This window comes from Crinia signifera, chromosome 6 (genome assembly GCF_055691185.1).
Source record: "Crinia signifera chromosome 6, ASM5569118v1, whole genome shotgun sequence".
In the NCBI taxonomy this organism is placed as follows: Eukaryota; Metazoa; Chordata; class Amphibia; order Anura; family Myobatrachidae; genus Crinia; species Crinia signifera.
In genome coordinates, this window is record NC_139222.1 from 30,551,321 (window position 1) to 30,574,924 (window position 23,604).

Sequence of the window (23,604 nt, forward strand, 5' to 3'; positions counted from 1 at the left end):
TCCTCTCCATCCCCGTCACCCCTGCATCTCTCACTACCTCCACCTCTACATCCCCGTCACCCCTGCATCTCTCACTCCCTCCACCTCTCCATCCCCGTCACCCCTGCATCTCTCACTCCCTCCACCTCTCCATCCCCGTCATCCCTGCATCTCTCACTACCTCCACCTCTCCATCCCCGTCACCCCTGCATCTCTCACTACCTCCACCTCCCTATCTCAATCACCCCTGCATCTCTCACTACCTTCACCTCCTCATCCCCGTCACCCCTGCATCTCTCACTCCCTCCACCTCTCCATCCCCGTCACCCCTGCATCTCTCACTACCTCCACCTCTCCATCCCCGTCACCCCTGCATTTCTCACTCCCTCCACCTCTCCATCCCCGCCACCCCTGCATCTCTCACTCCCTCTCCGTCACCCCTGCATCTCTCACTCCCTCCACCTCTCCATCCCCGTCACCCCTGCATCTCTTCCTCCCTCCTCCTCTCCATCCCCGTCACCCCTGCATCTCTCGCTATCTCCACCTCTCCATTCCCGTCACCCCTGCATCTCTCACTCCCTCCATCTCTCCATCCCCATCACACCTGTATCTCTCACTCCCTCCTCCTCTCCAACCCCGTCACCCCTGCATATCTCACTACCTCCACCTCTCCATCTCCATCATCTCTGCATCTCTCACTCCCTCCATCTCTCCATCCCCATCACCTCTTCATCCCAATCACCCCTGCATCTCTCACTACCTCCACCTCTCCGTCCCCATCACCCCTGCATCTCTCACTAACTCCACCTCTCCATCCTCGTCACCCCTGCATCTCTCACTCCCTACACCTCTCCATCTCCATCATCTCTGCATCTCTTACTCCCTCCATCTCTCCATCCCCATCACCCCTCCACCTCTTCATCCCAATCACCCCTGCATCTCTCACTACCTCCACCTCTCCGTCCCCATCACCCCTGCATCTCTCACTACCTCCACCTCTCCATCCTCGTCACCCCTGCATCTCTCACTCCCTCCACCTCTCCATCCCCGCCACCCCTGCATCTCTCACTACCTCCACCTCTCCATCCCCGTCACCCCTGCATCTCTCACTCCCTCCACCTCTCCATCCCCGTCACCCCTGCATCTCTCACTACCTCCACCTCTTCATCCCCGTCACCCCTGCATCTCTCACTCCCTCCACCTCTCTATCCCCGCCACCCCTGCATCTCTCACTACCTCCACCTCTCCATCTCCCCTGCATCTCTCACTACCTCCACCTCTCCATCCCCGTCACCCCTGCATCTCTCACTCTCTCCACCTCTCCATCCCCATCACCCCTGCATCTCTCACTACCTCCACCTCTCCATCCCCGCCACCCCTGCATCTCTCACTCCCTCCATCTCCGTCACCCCTGCATCTCTCACTCCCTCCATCTCTCCATCCCCATCACCCCTGCATCTCTTACTCCCTCCTCCTCTCCATCACCCCTGCATCTCTCGCTATCTCCACCTCTCCATTCCCGTCACCCCTGCATCTCTCACTCCCTCCATCCCCGTCACACCTGTATCTCTCACTCCCTCCTCCTCTCCAACCCCGTCACCCCTGCATCTCTTACTCCCTCCTCCTATCCATCCCCGTCACCCCTGCATCTCTCACTACCTCCACCTCTCCATCATCTCTGCATCTCTCACTCCCTCCTCCTCTCCATCCTCGTCACCCCTGCATCTCTCACTCCCTCCACCTCTCCATCCCCGCCACCCCTGCATCTCTCACTACCTCCACTTCTACATCCCTGTCACCCCTGCATCTCTCACTCCCTCCACCTCTCCATCCCCGTCACCCCTGCATCTCTCACTATCTCCAACTCTCCATTTCCGTCACCCCTGCATCTCTCACTCCCTCCTCCTCTCCATCCCGCCACCCCTGCATCTCTCACTACCTCCACCTCTCCATCCCCGTCACCCCTGCATCTCTCACTATCTCCACCTCTCCATCTCCGTCACCCCTGCATCTCTCACTCCCTCCTCCTCTCCATCCCCGTCAACCGTGCATCTCTCACTCTCTCCACCTCTCCATCCCCATCACCCCTGCACCTCTCACTCCCTCCACCTCTCCATCCCCGTCACCCCTGCATCTCTCACTCCCTCCACCTCTCCATCCCCGTCAACCGTGCATCTCTCACCTTCTCCACCTCTCCATCTCTGTCACCCCTGCATCTCTCACTCCCTCCACCTCTCCATCCCCGTCACCCCTGCATCTCTCACTCCCTCCACCTCTCCATCTCCGTCACCCCTGCATCTCTCACTATGTCCACCTCTCCACCATTGTTCCCTCTAAGCTGTGCGCATGTGTGCGCACACACCTCGACGAGCGTGCGCACAGACATTACAAGTGAGCGCACAAAGCAGCAGTGGTCCCTTTTTGCAGTTGTGCTCTCAATTAATGTGTTTCCCCAATTAACTACATTGTGTGCTGTGTTTTGAATGTTTAAATGTTTAATATCATTTTGAAGTAAAGTTAAAGCAAATGCTGAACGTCATTTTCCAGTTATATATAAATGACGCACGAAAATGTAAATTTCATTACAAAATTGCACAGCCAAAATCTTTAGCCGCACACAGCCTTCGTAAAATTAGAGGGAACATTGCTCTCCACCCACCGTGGTGGAGCACTGCCATGGATCCAAAACAGAGATCCAATTGTTACGCAACATCCCCAACGTCCGCTGTGTTTATATAATATCCAACACCTACGTAAATTACAGCTAAAATGAAAAAAATGCTGTGAGGGCATCTAACAACTTACGCCCTCACCTAACGTCACTTCCTGGTCAAGAAACAGAAGTGGATCTAGGCACAACCGATCCAAAACCTAATAGGCCAGTGACACCAGGAAGCTTTGACGATATCTAGCCTATGCAGGGGTGGAACTACTGGCGGTGCAGTGCATCAGGGATCAAGCCAGTTCATGGGGCTTGCTGCGAAAAGTGGAAAACCCCATGTCGACCTTTTGACTGTCGACATAGACATTGTCGAACTAATGACCTGTCGAACTAGTGGCCTGTCGAACTAATGGCCTTTCAACCTAGAACCATGTCAACCTTTTCATATGTCGACCTAGACCCATGTAGTCCTTTTTCCATGTCAACATAATGGTGTCGACCTAATGACTGTCGACCATCATGCTGTAGACCAAATGACCGCATCCCATTATGGGTTACATTAATTTAAATTGGTTCACATCACAAAGGTGTTTTAAACTCTTAGTACAGATCAAATTGGATCCATTTTAGGTCAATCACTATTTCTTTGACATTTGGTCGACATGGTTAAAATCGACACATTAAAAGGTTGACATGAGGTTTTCATGATGTTTTTTTATTTATTGAACTTTATCATACTTTACCACTCATATACAATCCTATTGGGAATGTTACAGCGTGGCTCAAGGCATGACGAGCGCAGTGGAATACTAATTGGGGGTCCAAGTGCTGAAATGTACTAATTGGCACCCCCCCCCCCCCCCCCCCAAAAAAAAAAATGAAAAAAAAAACTCATGTCAACCTTTTCAGATGTTGACCTTTTTCCATGTTGGCCTTTAATTGCTATGTTGACATTTTGAGATCGACCAAAGACACTTGAGCTAATTACTGTCATTCCTATGATTCATGTCCGGTCAAATTCATATTCGTGTACCATGTAGTTTTCGGGTGTGAGTCATCGGATAGACGGTGTGTAGGTAGACATTGACAAAAGGTCCACACAAGCAAATGTTCCACATGGAAATGTTCCACATGGAAATGTTGACTAATGAAAAAGTCAACGTCAGTTTTTTAAATGTTTTTTTTATGGACCCCCATGTATTGTTATGCGTACCCTCACAATCCTTTGCGCCAGGCGCTGTGCTCCGCTACTGCTGAACCTGTGAGCCAGTTTCAATCCACACATTGACAAGTTGACAGGGACATTAGGTCGACATGGGCAATGTCAACAGTCACTGGGTTTTTTTTACCCGAATGTCGACACAGTCAACATGGACATGAAACATAGCACCGTGTCCCCTCGCATGGCTCACCATGCTTCGGGCTCCCACTTCCACCCTGCAGCCTCTGACACCACCAGGTTAGTCAAAAGCTGATGACTGCCCAGTGGTGATAACAGTCATTTTGCAGCCGCTGGGTTAGACAGTGGTGGATGACTGCCCGGCGGCATTAACTTTGGAGAAGTTTGCGACATGCACAGTACCCCTAATAAAAAGTGGGTGGGGTCATAAATCGCCGAGGCCCAAGATGAATCCCCCAGTTCCCCGGCATGCCAGTCCGAGCCTGTGTAAAGTTGTGGAAGGGTCTAGGTTACGCACAGATTGTACACACTGGAAAAATCATCTCTTATATAGAAGTATAGCAGAGACAGAGAAATTATTATGGCCAAAGGCATCAGTATATACATCGGATGGGTGATCAGGGTCGTTCTCGACATTATATAAGATAAATAACTTTGGTTCAGATTCTGGCCGTTAAACCCTTTATAAGTATATACTAGTTTGAATGGCCTTAGGAAATGTTACTGTCGTTTATTTTATGTTTTTTATAGTTTGTGGATTGTGTAACTTGCAGCAGCATGGTGAGTTTGCATCCAGATGGCTTCTTTTTCCTCCCAGAATTCTAAGCGCCTGTTTGATATGGTAATTTAACATAAACAATCCTCCACCATTCTACTCAACTAAATTGGTGACGGCTATTGTAATCTTCCACAGTACATGGGCGTGGTATAGAACACAGGCAACCTCTGTCATCAGTCAATGGGTCTCATTCAGGATTGCTCAGACGTTTGGGCGGCTATGCAGGAAATGACTGCTGCTTAGTAAGCAGTACTGAATCAAGCCCAATATGTATTGAGAGTGTATTGTGCAAGTATAGCATCTTGATTGTTTAGTTTTGCTTATGGAATTCTGAAGTGGGGCATAGCAGGATGAGACATTTTTCTATGACATTCTGGAATTCTAAAGGACTGCCCTGTACTTCCTGCTCCCTGCAGCTCCTCCCCCTAGACATGATGTCATAACGGCATTCTGGAGCACTGAGCTCTGCCCCCGACCGGCTTCTCTCCTTCAGTGACGTTGGTATTGTCTGCTTGCCCATACTGCTTGTGGTTTTATTGCAATGCTTATATGTATGCTTGGGACTTTTCACCATTGTGCATTGTATTTATGCTGTTCTGTATAGGTCATTGGCACGACCTCATATAGAATACTGATGTGATATCCACAGGTGTATGTTGATGTGCTGTCTTACCGGTGTTGCTTCTTCTTCTTGGGGAAGAAATGAAGGCGGGAAACAGGGTATTGCTCAAAGGGTTAACACTTTATTTCCACCATGCTAAACAACCAATTATTGAAAATTGCATAGATCACAGTTAACAGTTAAATGTTATTGCGCAATAACGGGTGTTTTTATAGTGCACTTTTTGTACCTTGAGTGCTATCACTCTGTGGGGTAGATTTATTAAGCTCGGTGAAGTGATAAACGGTCTGGTTTTTATCACCGTCCAATCAGCTCCTACCTGTGAAGCTACAGGCTTGGTTTGAAAAATGACAGGTAAGAGCTGATTGGCCGGTGATAAAAACCAGACAGTTTAACACTTCACCGAGCTTAATAAATCTACCCCCCAGTCTTTTTCCTAATTTGTCCCTTGGAGGTATCCTAAACGGGGCCTTGAGGGGCAAATTTCAACAACCCCGCTGAAGTCTATATCTACCTGTAATGTCTTTTTTGGGCAAGTAGTGTTCTCGCCATGTGAAGGTCCTAACAGGTATTTGTAATCCTCGGGATTATCAGTGCACTGATCCGGCTAATCAAGTTCAATGACAGGTGCTCCTTCTGCAAGTTCCTTAGCTGTTCTAAAGACGATGGGTGAGATTTAAAAGGATGAGAGATTCAGAAAGTGAGAGATTTGGTAAGAAATCTCCAGTTTTTTTAAAGCGGCAATCATCTACACTGCAAAATCAAACTGGTTTTGCAGTGTAAATGATTGCCGCTTTAAAAAAACTGGAGATTTCTTACCAAATCTCTCACTTTCTGAATCTCTCATCCTATTAAATCTCACCCCCAGTGTCATCACTTCTGCCATCAAGCAGAGTGCTGCTTGTCAGTAACTTCAATGGGGGTTTCTCCTTGTCCAGTAGGTTAAGTAGGAGGGTGTAGTAGGAGGGTGTAATACAGGGATTCTACGCAGTGATTCCCCTGTGTTCCCTTCTAATATATATGGGGTCAAGGGGTTGTGCCTTGCCTGTTCCCCCAGGTAGGAGTATAGTGGGGTCAGGGTTGCAGTGCGGCACTTACGGTGGTGGGCTCTCTTCTTCTTGGTCCACGTGTCACAGGCCAGTGTGCTGGGCTGCCACTCACACTCAGCGCCCTCTTGCCGGTGTGTGTCGGGCAGTAGCTGCGGTCTGCTGGCCACCCTCTGCTTAGGGCTGTAGCCTGCTTTCTCCCTGCTGCCGTCCGGTCTGCAGCCACACGGGTACTGCTCCGCGTGCTGCGAGTTCTCCGCCCGGCGCCGTCACCTTCAGAGTCGCCGCTGCTGCTCCAGGCGCCCGGCCGTCTCTCTCACAGCTGTCACAGGCGCCCGGCTGTCACTCCCGGCGCGCCTCTTCACTGCTCCTGCCGACTTCGGATCCCGGCCACTCAGCCACCGCTCCGCTGCTTCTTTCAACTCCTCCAGTTCTCTTCCCCTCTTCTTCTCCACACTCACTCCTTCCCCTTCCTCCGCTGATGTCACGCTCCGCACGCTTCCCCGGCCCTGTCCCCCTGCGCCTGGTGCCCCTTGACCTCCTCTTCCGGTGTCACCTCTTCTCCTCACCAACAGCGCTATTCAACATCATTGGACGCCCACAATGTAAGTCCATGGGCAGTCCATTCTATATGTATATCACACTGAGTCCAGCTCCACACCTCCCAACATGACCCTCTCCAGGAGGGACACAATGCTCTGCTCCTGGACTTTCCTCCTAATGTATGATTGCCATCACCTGTTTGGAACAGGTTAATTAATAAGAAAGGTGTTTCAACAAAGGTGATGGCAATCATTAATAAAGAAGGAAGTCCAGGAATAGAGCATTGTGTCCCTCCTGGAGAGGGTCATGTTGGGAGGTATGCAGCTCTGTATAGGTCATTGGTACTGTAGGCCTCATCTAGATACTGGGCCCAGTTCTATATAGGTCACTGGTACGGCCTCATCTAGATACTGTGCCCAGTTCTGTATAGGTCACTGGTACGGCCTCATCTAGATACTGTGCCCAGTTCTGTATAGGTCACTGGTACGGCCTCATCTAGAATACTGTGTCCAGTTCTATATAGGTCACTGGTACGACCTCATCTAGAGTACTGTGTCCAGTTCTGTATAGGGCATTGGTACGGCCTCATCTAGATACTGTGTCCAGTTCTGTATAGGTCACTGGTACGGCCTCATCTAGAATACTGTGTCCAGTTCTGTATAGGTCACTGGTACGACCTCATCTAGAGTACTGTGTCCAGTTCTGTATAGGTCATTGGTATGGCCTCATCTAGATACTGTGCCCAGTTCTGTATAGGTCATTGGTACGGCCTCATCTAAAATACTGTGTCCAGTTCTGTATAGGTCATTGGTAGGCCTCATCTAGATACGGTGTCCAGTTCTGTATAGGTCATTGGTACGGCCTCATCTAGAATACTGTGCCCAGTTCTATATAGGTCATTGGTACGGCCTCATCTAGATACTGTGTCCAGTTCTATATAGGTCACTGGTACGGCCTCATCTAGATACTGTGTCCAGTTCTGTATAGGTCATTGGTACGGCCTCATCTAGAATACTGTGTCCAGTTCTGTATAGGTCATTGGTACGGCCTCATCTAGAATACTGTGTCCAGTTCTATATAGGTCATTGGTACGGCCTCATCTAGAATACTGTGTCCAGTTCTGTATAGGTCACTGGTACGGCCTCATCTACAATACTGTGTCCAGTTCTATATAGGTCATTGGTACGGCCTCATCTAGAATACTGTGTCCAGTTCTGTATAGGTCACTGGTACGGCCTCATCTACAATACTGTGTCCAGTTCTATATAGGTCATTGGTACGGCCTCATCTAGAATACTGTGCCCAGTTCTGTATAGGTCACTGGTACGGCCTCATCTAGAATACTGTGCCCAGTTCTGTATAGGTCACTGGTACGGCCTCATCTAGAATACTGTGTCCAGTTCTATATAGGTCACTGGTACGACCTCATCTAGAGTACTGTGTCCAGTTCTGTATAGGGCATTGGTACGGCCTCATCTAGATACTGTGTCCAGTTCTGTATAGGTCACTGGTACGGCCTCATCTAGAATACTGTGTCCAGTTCTATATAGGTCACTGGTACGACCTCATCTAGAGTACTGTGTCCAGTTCTGTATAGGTCATTGGTATGGCCTCATCTAGATACTGTGCCCAGTTCTGTATAGGTCATTGGTACGGCCTCATCTAAAATACTGTGTCCAGTTCTGTATAGGTCATTGGTAGGCCTCATCTAGATACGGTGTCCAGTTCTGTATAGGTCATTGGTACGGCCTCATCTAAAATACTGTGTCCAGTTCTGTATAGGTCATTGGTAGGCCTCATCTAGATACGGTGTCCAGTTCTGTATAGGTCATTGGTACGGCCTCATCTAGAATACTGTGCCCAGTTCTGTATAGGTCATTGGTACGGCCTCATCTAGAATACTGTGTCCAGTTCTGTATAGGTCATTGGTACGGCCTCATCTAGAATACTGTGCCCAGTTCTGTATAGGTCACTGGTACGGCCTCATCTAGAATACTGTGTCCAGTTCTGTATAGGTCATTGGTACGGCCTCATCTAGAATACTGTGCCCAGTTCTGTATAGGTCACTGGTACGGCCTCATCTAGAATACTGTGCCCAGTTCTGTATAGGTCATTGGTACGGCCTCATCTAGAATACTGTGCCCAGTTCTGTATAGGTCACTGGTACGGCCTCATCTAGAATACTGTGTCCAGTTCTATATAGGTCATTGGTACGGCCTCATCTAGATACTGTGTCCAGTTCTATATAGGTCACTGGTACGGCCTCATCTAGATACTGTGTCCAGTTCTGTATAGGTCACTGGTACGGCCTCATCTAGAATACTGTGTCCAGTTCTGTATAGGTCACTGGTACGGCCTCATCTAGAATACTGTGTCCAGTTCTATATAGGTCATTGGTACGGCCTCATCTACAATACTGTGTCCAGTTCTATATAGGTCATTGGTACGGCCTCATCTACAATACTGTGTCCAGTTCTGTATAGGTCACTGGTACGGCCTCATCTAGAATACTGTGCCCAGTTCTGTATAGGTCACTGGTACGGCCTCATCTAGAATACTGTGTCCAGTTCTGTATAGGTCATTGGTACGGCCTCATCTAGAATACTGTGCCCAGTTCTGTATAGGTCACTGGTACGGCCTCATCTAGAATACTGTGTCCAGTTCTATATAGGTCACTGGTACGGCCTCATCTAGATACTGTGTCCAGTTCTATATAGGTCACTGGTACGGCCTCATCTAGATACTGTGTCCAGTTCTATATAGGTCACTGGTACGGCCTCATCTAGATACTGTGTCCAGTTCTATATAGGTCACTGGTACGGCCTCATCTAGATACTGTGTCCAGTTCTATATAGGTCACTGGTACGGCCTCATCTAGAATACTGTGTCCAGTTCTATATAGGTCATTGGTACGGCCTCATCTAGAATACTGTGCCCAGTTCTGTATAGGTCACTGGTACGGCCTCATCTAGAATACTGTGTCCAGTTCTATATAGGTCACTGGTACGGCCTCATCTACAATACTGTGTCCAGTTCTATATAGGTCATTGGTACGGCCTCATCTAGAATACTGTGTCCAGTTCTATATAGGTCACTGGTACGGCCTCATCTACAATACTGTGTCCAGTTCTGTATAGGTCACTGGTACGACCTCATCTAGAGTACTGTGTCCAGTTCTGTATAGGGCATTGGTACGGCCTCATCTAGATACTGTGTCCAGTTCTGTATAGGTCACTGGTACGACCTCATCTAGAGTACTGTGTCCAGTTCTGTATAGGTCATTGGTACGGCCTCATCTAAAATACTGTGTCCAGTTCTGTATAGGTCATTGGTAGGCCTCATCTAGATACGGTGTCCAGTTCTGTATAAGTCATTGGTACGGCCTCATCTAAAATACTGTGTCCAGTTCTGTATAGGTCATTGGTACGGCCTCATCTAGAATACTGTGCCCAGTTCTGTATAGGTCACTGGTACGGCCTCATCTAGAATACTGTGTCCAGTTCTATATAGGTCATTGGTACGGCCTCATCTAGATACTGTGTCCAGTTCTATATAGGTCACTGGTACGGCCTCATCTAGATACTGTGTCCAGTTCTGTATAGGTCATTGGTACGGCCTCATCTAGAATACTGTGTCCAGTTCTGTATAGGTCATTGGTACGGCCTCATCTAGAATACTGTGTCCAGTTCTATATAGGTCATTGGTACGGCCTCATCTAGAATACTGTGTCCAGTTCTGTATAGGTCACTGGTACGGCCTCATCTACAATACTGTGTCCAGTTCTATATAGGTCATTGGTACGGCCTCATCTAGAATACTGTGTCCAGTTCTGTATAGGTCACTGGTACGGCCTCATCTACAATACTGTGTCCAGTTCTATATAGGTCATTGGTACGGCCTCATCTAGAATACTGTGCCCAGTTCTGTATAGGTCACTGGTACGGCCTCATCTAGAATACTGTGCCCAGTTCTGTATAGGTCACTGGTACGGCCTCATCTAGAATACTGTGTCCAGTTCTATATAGGTCATTGGTACGGCCTCATCTAGAATACTGTGCCCAGTTCTGTATAGGTCACTGGTACGGCCTCATCTAGATACTGTGTCCAGTTCTATATAGGTCATTGGTACGGCCTCATCTAGATACTGTGTCCAGTTCTATATAGGTCACTGGTACGGCCTCATCTAGATACTGTGTCCAGTTCTGTATAGGTCATTGGTACGGCCTCATCTAGAATACTGTGTCCAGTTCTGTATAGGTCATTGGTACGGCCTCATCTAGAATACTGTGTCCAGTTCTATATAGGTCATTGGTACGGCCTCATCTAGAATACTGTGTCCAGTTCTGTATAGGTCACTGGTACGGCCTCATCTACAATACTGTGTCCAGTTCTATATAGGTCATTGGTACGGCCTCATCTAGAATACTGTGCCCAGTTCTGTATAGGTCACTGGTACGGCCTCATCTAGAATACTGTGCCCAGTTCTGTATAGGTCACTGGTACGGCCTCATCTAGAATACTGTGTCCAGTTCTATATAGGTCATTGGTACGGCCTCATCTAGAATACTGTGCCCAGTTCTGTATAGGTCACTGGTACGGCCTCATCTAGAATACTGTGTCCAGTTCTATATAGGTCATTGGTACGGCCTCATCTAGATACTGTGTCCAGTTCTATATAGGTCACTGGTACGGCCTCATCTAGATACTGTGTCCAGTTCTATATAGGTCATTGGTACGGCCTCATCTAGATACTGTGTCCAGTTCTATATAGGTCACTGGTACGGCCTCATCTAGATACTGTGTCCAGTTCTATATAGGTCACTGGTACGGCCTCATCTAGATACTGTGTCCAGTTCTGTATAGGTCACTGGTACGGCCTCATCTAGATACTGTGTCCAGTTCTGTATAGGTCACTGGTACAGCCTCATCTAGATACTGTGTCCAGTTCTGTATAGGTCATTGGTACGGCCTCATCTAGAATACTGTGTCCAGTTCTATATAGGTCATTGGTACGGCCTCATCTAGAATACTGTGTCCAGTTCTGTATAGGTCACTGGTACGGCCTCATCTACAATACTGTGTCCAGTTCTATATAGGTCATTGGTACGGCCTCATCTAGAATACTGTGTCCAGTTCTGTATAGGTCACTGGTACGGCCTCATCTACAATACTGTGTCCAGTTCTATATAGGTCATTGGTACGGCCTCATCTAGAATACTGTGCCCAGTTCTGTATAGGTCACTGGTACGGCCTCATCTAGAATACTGTGCCCAGTTCTGTATAGGTCACTGGTACGGCCTCATCTAGAATACTGTGTCCAGTTCTATATAGGTCATTGGTACGGCCTCATCTAGAATACTGTGCCCAGTTCTGTATAGGTCACTGGTACGGCCTCATCTAGATACTGTGTCCAGTTCTATATAGGTCATTGGTACGGCCTCATCTAGATACTGTGTCCAGTTCTATATAGGTCACTGGTACGGCCTCATCTAGATACTGTGTCCAGTTCTGTATAGGTCATTGGTACGGCCTCATCTAGAATACTGTGTCCAGTTCTGTATAGGTCATTGGTACGGCCTCATCTAGAATACTGTGTCCAGTTCTATATAGGTCATTGGTACGGCCTCATCTAGAATACTGTGTCCAGTTCTGTATAGGTCACTGGTACGGCCTCATCTACAATACTGTGTCCAGTTCTATATAGGTCATTGGTACGGCCTCATCTAGAATACTGTGCCCAGTTCTGTATAGGTCACTGGTACGGCCTCATCTAGAATACTGTGCCCAGTTCTGTATAGGTCACTGGTACGGCCTCATCTAGAATACTGTGTCCAGTTCTATATAGGTCATTGGTACGGCCTCATCTAGAATACTGTGCCCAGTTCTGTATAGGTCACTGGTACGGCCTCATCTAGAATACTGTGTCCAGTTCTATATAGGTCATTGGTACGGCCTCATCTAGATACTGTGTCCAGTTCTATATAGGTCACTGGTACGGCCTCATCTAGATACTGTGTCCAGTTCTATATAGGTCATTGGTACGGCCTCATCTAGATACTGTGTCCAGTTCTATATAGGTCACTGGTACGGCCTCATCTAGATACTGTGTCCAGTTCTATATAGGTCACTGGTACGGCCTCATCTAGATACTGTGTCCAGTTCTGTATAGGTCACTGGTACGGCCTCATCTAGATACTGTGTCCAGTTCTGTATAGGTCACTGGTACAGCCTCATCTAGATACTGTGTCCAGTTCTGTATAGGTCATTGGTACGGCCTCATCTAGAATACTGTGTCCAGTTCTATATAGGTCATTGGTACGGCCTCATCTAGAATACTGTGTCCAGTTCTGTATAGGTCACTGGTACGGCCTCATCTACAATACTGTGTCCAGTTCTATATAGGTCATTGGTACGGCCTCATCTAGAATACTGTGCCCAGTTCTGTATAGGTCACTGGTACGGCCTCATCTAGAATACTGTGCCCAGTTCTGTATAGGTCACTGGTACGGCCTCATCTAGAATACTGTGTCCAGTTCTATATAGGTCATTGGTACGGCCTCATCTAGAATACTGTGCCCAGTTCTGTATAGGTCACTGGTACGGCCTCATCTAGAATACTGTGTCCAGTTCTATATAGGTCATTGGTACGGCCTCATCTAGATACTGTGTCCAGTTCTATATAGGTCACTGGTACGGCCTCATCTAGATACTGTGTCCAGTTCTATATAGGTCATTGGTACGGCCTCATCTAGATACTGTGTCCAGTTCTATATAGGTCACTGGTACGGCCTCATCTAGATACTGTGTCCAGTTCTATATAGGTCACTGGTACGGCCTCATCTAGATACTGTGTCCAGTTCTGTATAGGTCACTGGTACGGCCTCATCTAGATACTGTGTCCAGTTCTGTATAGGTCACTGGTACAGCCTCATCTAGATACTGTGTCCAGTTCTGTATAGGTCATTGGTACGGCCTCATCTAGAATACTGTGTCCAGTTCTGTATAGGTCATTGGTACGGCCTCATCTAGAATACTGTGTCCAGTTCTATATAGGTCATTGGTACGGCCTCATCTAGAATACTGTGTCCAGTTCTGTATAGGTCACTGGTACGGCCTCATCTACAATACTGTGTCCAGTTCTATATAGGTCATTGGTACGGCCTCATCTAGAATACTGTGCCCAGTTCTGTATAGGTCACTGGTACGGCCTCATCTAGAATACTGTGCCCAGTTCTGTATAGGTCACTGGTACGGCCTCATCTAGAATACTGTGTCCAGTTCTATATAGGTCATTGGTACGGCCTCATCTAGAATACTGTGCCCAGTTCTGTATAGGTCACTGGTACGGCCTCATCTAGAATACTGTGTCCAGTTCTGTATAGGTCATTGGTACGGCCTCATCTAGATACTGTGTCCAGTTCTATATAGGTCACTGGTACGGCCTCATCTAGATACTGTGTCCAGTTCTATATAGGTCATTGGTAAGGCCTCATCTAGATACCGTGTCCAGTTCTATATAGGTCACTGGTACGGCCTCATCTAGATACTGTGTCCAGTTCTATATAGGTCATTGGTACGGCCTCATCTAGAATACTGTGTCCAGTTCTATATAGGTCATTGGTACGGCCTCATCTAGAATACTGTGCCCAGTTCTGTATAGGTCACTGGTACGGCCTCATCTAGAATACTGTGTCCAGTTCTATATAGGTCACTGGTACGGCCTCATCTACAATACTGTGTCCAGTTCTATATAGGTCATTGGTACGGCCTCATCTAGAATACTGTGTCCAGTTCTATATAGGTCACTGGTACGGCCTCATCTACAATACTGTGTCCAGTTCTGTATAGGTCACTGGTACGACCTCATCTAGAGTACTGTGTCCAGTTCTGTATAGGGCATTGGTACGGCCTCATCTAGATACTGTGTCCAGTTCTGTATAGGTCACTGGTACGACCTCATCTAGAGTACTGTGTCCAGTTCTGTATAGGTCATTGGTACGGCCTCATCTAAAATACTGTGTCCAGTTCTGTATAGGTCATTGGTAGGCCTCATCTAGATACGGTGTCCAGTTCTGTATAAGTCATTGGTACGGCCTCATCTAAAATACTGTGTCCAGTTCTGTATAGGTCATTGGTACGGCCTCATCTAGATACTGTGTCCAGTTCTGTATAGGTCATTGGTACGGCCTCATCTAGATACTGTGCCCAGTTCTGTATAGGTCACTGGTACGGCCTCATCTAGATACTGTGCCCAGTTCTGTATAGGTCACTGGTACGGCCTCATCTAGATACTGTGTCCAGTTCTGTATAGGTCACTGGTACGACCTCATCTAGAGTACTGTGTCCAGTTCTGTATAGGTCATTGGTACGGCCTCATCTAGATACTGTGTCCAGTTCTGTATAGGTCACTGGTACGACCTCATCTAGAGTACTGTGTCCAGTTCTGTATAGGTCATTGGTACGGCCTCATCTAAAATACTGTGTCCAGTTCTGTATAGGTCATTGGTAGGCCTCATCTAGATACGGTGTCCAGTTCTGTATAGGTCATTGGTACGGCCTCATCTAAAATACTGTGTCCAGTTCTGTATAGGTCATTGGTAGGCCTCATCTAGATACGGTGTCCAGTTCTGTATAGGTCATTGGTACGGCCTCATCTAGAATACTGTGCCCAGTTCTGTATAGGTCATTGGTACGGCCTCATCTAGAATACTGTGTCCAGTTCTGTATAGGTCATTGGTACGGCCTCATCTAGAATACTGTGTCCAGTTCTATATAGGTCATTGGTACGGCCTCATCTAGAATACTGTGTCCAGTTCTGTATAGGTCACTGGTACGGCCTCATCTACAATACTGTGTCCAGTTCTATATAGGTCATTGGTACGGCCTCATCTAGAATACTGTGCCCAGTTCTGTATAGGTCACTGGTACGGCCTCATCTAGAATACTGTGCCCAGTTCTGTATAGGTCACTGGTACGGCCTCATCTAGAATACTGTGTCCAGTTCTATATAGGTCATTGGTACGGCCTCATCTAGAATACTGTGCCCAGTTCTGTATAGGTCACTGGTACGGCCTCATCTAGAATACTGTGTCCAGTTCTGTATAGGTCATTGGTACGGCCTCATCTAGATACTGTGTCCAGTTCTATATAGGTCACTGGTACGGCCTCATCTAGATACTGTGTCCAGTTCTATATAGGTCATTGGTACGGCCTCATCTAGATACCGTGTCCAGTTCTATATAGGTCACTGGTACGGCCTCATCTAGATACTGTGTCCAGTTCTATATAGGTCATTGGTACGGCCTCATCTAGAATACTGTGTCCAGTTCTATATAGGTCATTGGTACGGCCTCATCTAGAATACTGTGCCCAGTTCTGTATAGGTCACTGGTACGGCCTCATCTAGAATACTGTGTCCAGTTCTATATAGGTCACTGGTACGGCCTCATCTACAATACTGTGTCCAGTTCTATATAGGTCATTGGTACGGCCTCATCTAGAATACTGTGTCCAGTTCTATATAGGTCACTGGTACGGCCTCATCTACAATACTGTGTCCAGTTCTGTATAGGTCACTGGTACGACCTCATCTAGAGTACTGTGTCCAGTTCTGTATAGGGCATTGGTACGGCCTCATCTAGATACTGTGTCCAGTTCTGTATAGGTCACTGGTACGACCTCATCTAGAGTACTGTGTCCAGTTCTGTATAGGTCATTGGTACGGCCTCATCTAAAATACTGTGTCCAGTTCTGTATAGGTCATTGGTAGGCCTCATCTAGATACGGTGTCCAGTTCTGTATAAGTCATTGGTACGGCCTCATCTAAAATACTGTGTCCAGTTCTGTATAGGTCATTGGTACGGCCTCATCTAGATACTGTGTCCAGTTCTGTATAGGTCATTGGTACGGCCTCATCTAGATACTGTGCCCAGTTCTGTATAGGTCACTGGTACGGCCTCATCTAGATACTGTGCCCAGTTCTGTATAGGTCACTGGTACGGCCTCATCTAGATACTGTGTCCAGTTCTGTATAGGTCACTGGTACGACCTCATCTAGAGTACTGTGTCCAGTTCTGTATAGGTCATTGGTATGGCCTCATCTAGATACTGTGTCCAGTTCTGTATAGGTCACTGGTACGACCTCATCTAGAGTACTGTGTCCAGTTCTGTATAGGTCATTGGTACGGCCTCATCTAAAATACTGTGTCCAGTTCTGTATAGGTCATTGGTAGGCCTCATCTAGATACGGTGTCTAGTTCTGTATAGGTCATTGGTACGGCCTCATCTAAAATACTGTGTCCAGTTCTGTATAGGTCATTGGTAGGCCTCATCTAGATACGGTGTCCAGTTCTGTATAGGTCATTGGTACGGCCTCATCTAGAATACTGTGCCCAGTTCTGTATAGGTCATTGGTACGGCCTCATCTAGAATACTGTGTCCAGTTCTGTATAGGTCATTGGTACGGCCTCATCTAGAATACTGTGCCCAGTTCTGTATAGGTCACTGGTACGGCCTCATCTAGAATACTGTGTCCAGTTCTGTATAGGTCATTGGTACGGCCTCATCTAGAATACTGTGCCCAGTTCTGTATAGGTCACTGGTACGGCCTCATCTAGAATACTGTGCCCAGTTCTGTATAGGTCATTGGTACGGCCTCATCTAGAATACTGTGCCCAGTTCTGTATAGGTTACTGGTACGGCCTCATCTAGAATACTGTGTCCAGTTCTATATAGGTCATTGGTACGGCCTCATCTAGATACTGTGTCCAGTTCTATATAGGTCACTGGTACGGCCTCATCTAGATACTGTGTCCAGTTCTGTATAGGTCATTGGTACGGCCTCATCTAGAATACTGTGTCCAGTTCTGTATAGGTCATTGGTACGGCCTCATCTAGAATACTGTGTCCAGTTCTATATAGGTCATTGGTACGGCCTCATCTAGAATACTGTGTCCAGTTCTGTATAGGTCACTAGTACGGCCTCATCTACAATACTGTGTCCAGTTCTATATAGGTCATTGGTACGGCCTCATCTAGAATACTGTGCCCAGTTCTGTATAGGTCACTGGTACGGCCTCATCTAGAATACTGTGCCCAGTTCTGTATAGGTCACTGGTACGGCCTCATCTAGAATACTGTGTCCAGTTCTATATAGGTCACTGGTACGGCCTCATCTAGAATACTGTGCCCAGTTCTGTATAGGTCACTGGTACGGCCTCATCTAGAATACTGTGTCCAGTTCTGTATAGGTCATTGGTATGGCCTCATCTAGATACTGTGTCCAGTTCTATATAGGTCACTGGTACGGCCTCATCTAGATACTGTGTCCAGTTCTATATAGGTCATTGGTACGGCCTCATCTAGATACTGTGTCCAGTTCTATATAGGTCACTGGTACGGCCTCATCTAGATACTGTGTCCAGTTCTATATAGGTCATTGGTACGGCCTCATCTAGAATACTGTGTCCAGTTCTATATAGGTCATTGGTACGGCCTCATCTAGAATACTGTGCCCAGTTCTGTATAGGTCACTGGTACGGCCTCATCTAGAATACTGTGTCCAGTTCTATATAGGTCACTGGTACGGCCTCATCTACAATACTGTGTCCAGTTCTATATAGGTCATTGGTACGGCCTCATCTAGAATACTGTGTCCAGTTCTATATAGGTCACTGGTACGGCCTCATCTACAATACTGTGTCCAGTTCTGTATAGGTCACTGGTACGACCTCATCTAGAGTACTGTGTCCAGTTCTGTATAGGGCATTGGTACGGCCTCATCTAGATACTGTGTCCAGTTCTGTATAGGTCACTGGTACGACCTCCTCTAGAGTACTGTGTCCAGTTCTGTATAGGTCATTGGTACGGCCTCATCTAAAATACTGTGTCCAGTTCTGTATAGGTCATTGGTAGGCCTCATCTAGATACGGTGTCCAGTTCTGTATAAGTCATTGGTACGGCCTCATCTAAAATACTGTGTCCAGTTCTGTATAGGTCATTGGTACGGCCTCATCTAGAATACTGTGCCCAGTTCTGTATAGGTCATTGGTACGGCCTCATCTAGAATACTGTGCCCAGTTCTGTATAGGTCACTGGTACGGCCTCATCTAGAATACTGTGTCCAGTTCTATATAGGTCATTGGTACGGCCTCATCTAGAATACTGTGCCCAGTTCTGTATAGGTCACTGGTACGGCCTCATCTAGAATACTGTGCCCAGTTCTATATAGGTCATTGGTACGGCCTCATCTAGAATACTGTGCCCAGTTCTGTATAGGTCACTGGTACGGCCTCATCTAGAATACTGTGTCCAGTTCTGTATAGGTCATTGGTACGGCCTCATCTAGAATACTGTGCCCAGTTCTGTATAGGTCACTGGTACGGCCTCATCTAGAATACTGTGTCCAGTTCTATATAGGTCATTGGTACGGCCTCATCTAGATACTGTGTCCAGTTCTATATAGGTCACTGGTACGGCCTCATCTAGATACTGTGTCCAGTTCTATATAGGTCACTGGTACGGCCTCATCTAGATACTGTGTCCAGTTCTATATAGGTCACTGGTACGGCCTCATCTAGATACTGTGTCCAGTTCTATATAGGTCATTGGTACGGCCTCATCTAGAATACTGTGTCCAGTTCTATATAGGTCATTGGTACGGCCTCATCTAGAATACTGTGCCCAGTTCTGTATAGGTCACTGGTACGGCCTCATCTAGAATACTGTGTCCAGTTCTATATAGGTCACTGGTACGGCCTCATCTACAATACTGTGTCCAGTTCTATATAGGTCATTGGTTCGGCCTCATCTAGAATACTGTGTCCATTTCTGTACAGGTCATTGGTACGGCCTCATCTAGATACTGTGTCCAGTTCTGTATAGGTCACTGGTACGACCTCATCTAGAGTACTGTGTCCAGTTCTCTATAGGGCATTGGTACGGCCTCATCTAGATACTGTGTCCAGTTCTGTATAGGTCACTGGTACGACCTCATCTAGAGTACTGTGTCCAGTTCTGTATAGGTCATTGGTACGGCCTCATCTAAAATACTGTGTCCAGTCCTGTATAGGTCATTGGTAGGCCTCATCTAGATACGGTGTCCAGTTCTGTAACATTCATTGGTACGGCCTCATCTAGAATACTGTGCCCAGTTCTGTATAGGTCATTGGTACGGCCTCATCTAGAATACTGTGCCCAGTTCTGTATAGGTCATTGGTACGGCCTCATCTAGAATACTGTGCCCAGTTCTGTATAGGTCACTGGTACGGCCTCATCTAGAATACTGTGTCCAGTTCTATATAGGTCATTGGTACGGCCTCATCTAGAATACTGTGCCCAGTTCTGTATAGGTCACTGGTACGGCCTCATCTAGAATACTGTGTCCAGTTCTATATAGGTCACTGGTACGGCCTCATCTACAATACTGATAACGTTATAGTACTTAACATTATATATTTCTTATATCATATTAGACTTGCTAGCCAGTATTAAGTATTGCTTAAATTTTATTGTACCTATCTCTCCAGACTGCTGAAACAGTTAAATTTAAGTGTATCTCTCTATACGTCTAGTTTCCATTAGAAAAACCAGACATTACTGAAAATGGGCCCCTTTAATGTAAACCAAGATAGTACAGGAATGTGAGACCTCATATGTTTAAACAAAAGACGTATGTTCTACTTAGACGTACTGCAAATTCAGCATAATATAGAAGCAACTCCCAGTCTATAGAACTTCGCTCCTTTAATGGATATAAGAGATACCATTTATCTTACGTATTCTTACGTTACCCACGTCGAACCAAAGTTTTAATTGTTAACCCCACCTTAAGGGGTGTGTTGTATATGAATATGCATGTTTTTTGTAATGAACACTCCTTTATGGGAGTAAAAGAAATGGTGACTTTATGTATAAAAAGGCAACAGCTGATATTAAAAACACATCTCCTTCACCATCATCTGTCTGACGGTCAGCGTAACTGTGTCGTGTGATTTCCAAGTACTGAAACTTTCCTGGGGCTCAAAAGACAAGCCATCATTTGGGGATCTCGTTCGGGATTGAAAATTTGAAGGAATAGAACTGTGTATTGTTCTCTGCTGAAGCTACGTTACATATCTGAGTGAGTACAATCTGTTTTTAATTATAAGACTGCTTTGCTCGCTCAGATCTGTTAGTTACCTATGTAGTAAGCAGAGTATAAATATACATTTAAGTTCTTCCTTGTAGACTTCATTGTTATAGAACCAGAGGTACTTCGATATCACACAACATTAAGTATAGCTGTAATATGTTTGTACTGTGATTGTACTGTGTTTGTATTGTCATTGTTTACTGTATTGTCAGTGTCTACTGTGTGTCAGTATCTGTATGTTTTATGTTGGATGACTGGACGCCATCTTCACGAGGCGTGACTGATGATCGATAAACACTGAGTATTACTTCTGGTTAACGCTCAGTTGAAAAGATCTAAAGCGTATTTGTTTGTCTGTTTGTCTGGTAAACACAATATAAGTCATAAGGTGTAACAGTGTTCACAAGACTGTTAGGACTTTCTTTGATAGAAGCTGTAATAGGCAGGACCTGGCTTTCATCAAAGACTGACCCTGGCAGTCAGTTTGAACCAATTAGGATACAGCCCTTATGAAACTAAGTGTGTTTTACGTACATGTTAAGTGTTGCCTGATTGTCTGTCTATGTGTCATTTAAACATCAATAAGCGTAAGGTGTATATAAATCAAGACAGACCTGGGACCACCAAAGATATTTCTCCCTTGTAGCCTCTTATAAAGGCTAGGAACTATCGCTTTGGTGATTACCTGGTCAATTTCATCTTGAAAAAGCCCTTATGATATAGTGTCTTGTGTTTATGTATTCATGTCTCATAGTGCATCACATGGAACATGTTCAGAGTGTAAATGCAGCATAGTTCTAGAATTTATTTTACCAGGCCTGCAATATAGGGAACCAGAAGTGCTTGCAGTGATACCACAAGCATATTTTAAAGTAACTAATGGAGTAATTGATCTTGACGGTGTAGAGTTTACTTTAACACTAGGGTGTCATATTACACAAGAGGCTCTGCAGCAGTTAATTGGAGAACATTACCCAAGCTGCCTTGAATTAGTACCGATAGAGAAGTGGATATTTCCAATAATTTGCCCAAATAGTTATTCTGGGTTGACACACACACAAGATAACATTTTGCAGACTTTGTTAAGTGACCAAACAAACCCACATGTCAGCAATTGTTATAAGCAGTGGAGAAAGTGCTTAGATAGGAAAAACAGACAGGAGTACTTTGCATTGAGGACACAACACGCACCAGTTCATATTTAAAAATACTCAGAACAGGGTGTCTGCCCAGGTTATGAAAGTGGTATTATTATTATTGTCCTGATAGGTGGTTATGATTTTTTTGTTGGTTTAGATTGAAAACAGGGAACTGTAAGCCGTATTCGCATTAGACCCCAAACCAATAGTGCACAGTTGCTTCTCTCTGCACAACGTTATACACTGCTTTCCGCAAGTGGATAAGGCCACACCCAGAGGGAGTAATTACCCCGATGGGAGGAAAAAGTGGAAGGTTCATGGAGTACTCTCCTTTACAGGTTGTTGCTATGAGAGAAGGTAAGAAGGCGATCAAATCGATCGATTCAATCTTACGTAGGGCCAATTTCCCGAAGGATGGGACTTTGGATCCTGACGCTTGGAGACGATTTCAAGTGACAAACGCACATTGGCTACAGAAAAAGGGTTATAATGATACAGTTAATATATGGCTTACAGTATCACAGGAATTAGAAGATGAAAAAAAGCAGAAACAGGAGTTATCATTTGAAAGTCCACCACCATACCACTTACCAAGACCTAATGCACCACCACAGGTAGATAATGCACCATTTGTACACCAACCCCCACAGGTAATTGAACAACCCCAGGCAGCTGGGGAACAGGGCATAACAGAAGTAGACTTGCTCACAGCAGGGGGCACCACATCCACAATTACAACATCAGGTAGCAGTACTACTGGTATAGCCAGGTCAGGCATGGGGATTGGGGAATTGTACCCAACCTCAGATTTGCAATCCCTTAAAATTGGAAATTATTATCCACAAAGGAAATGTCCAATATGTATGTTTTGTATACCAGAGGGAGATACAAAATGTCCAAATTGTGGGAATTGGGTAGGGTCAGAGGCTTTACCATGTGACCCAGAAGTGAGATCTGTAACAAGGTTAAAAGATTACAATCAGAGTCCACCCAGAGAAGGGTTATCTGAGGCTAGGACACGCAAACAAACAGAATTTTATGGTAATCCAGTTCCTAGTGATAGGCCTGGACAGCACCCAGTCAAAATATATAGTCTTCCACGAAGTAGAATGTCAGCATCACAATCAGATCCGTCTATGTACCCAGTTAGAGTAACTTACCACCCTCAAATGATTACAGATGCACAGGGACATCAGGTACAGCAATTGGTTGAGAGACAGAACTATATCCCATGGTTCGCATCTGACCAAATGAAAGTTGTAAATGATTTACCTGATATAAGGAAGAATTCATTAGAGTATGATAAAAAAATCAGACAGGCTATTATCATACACAGACCATGTTGGGTAGATTTAGAACAGGTTGTAAGAGCAACCGCAGGTACAGGGGAATGGAATGTAATACAGACTTTGCCAAATGTTGCTGTTGATCCCCTTCACCCCGGGTTACCAGCCATAGTGGATGTACCACAGAATAAGTACACAACAGAAAGTGGGGTGCAGCTGGGGGACAGGGTAACTCACA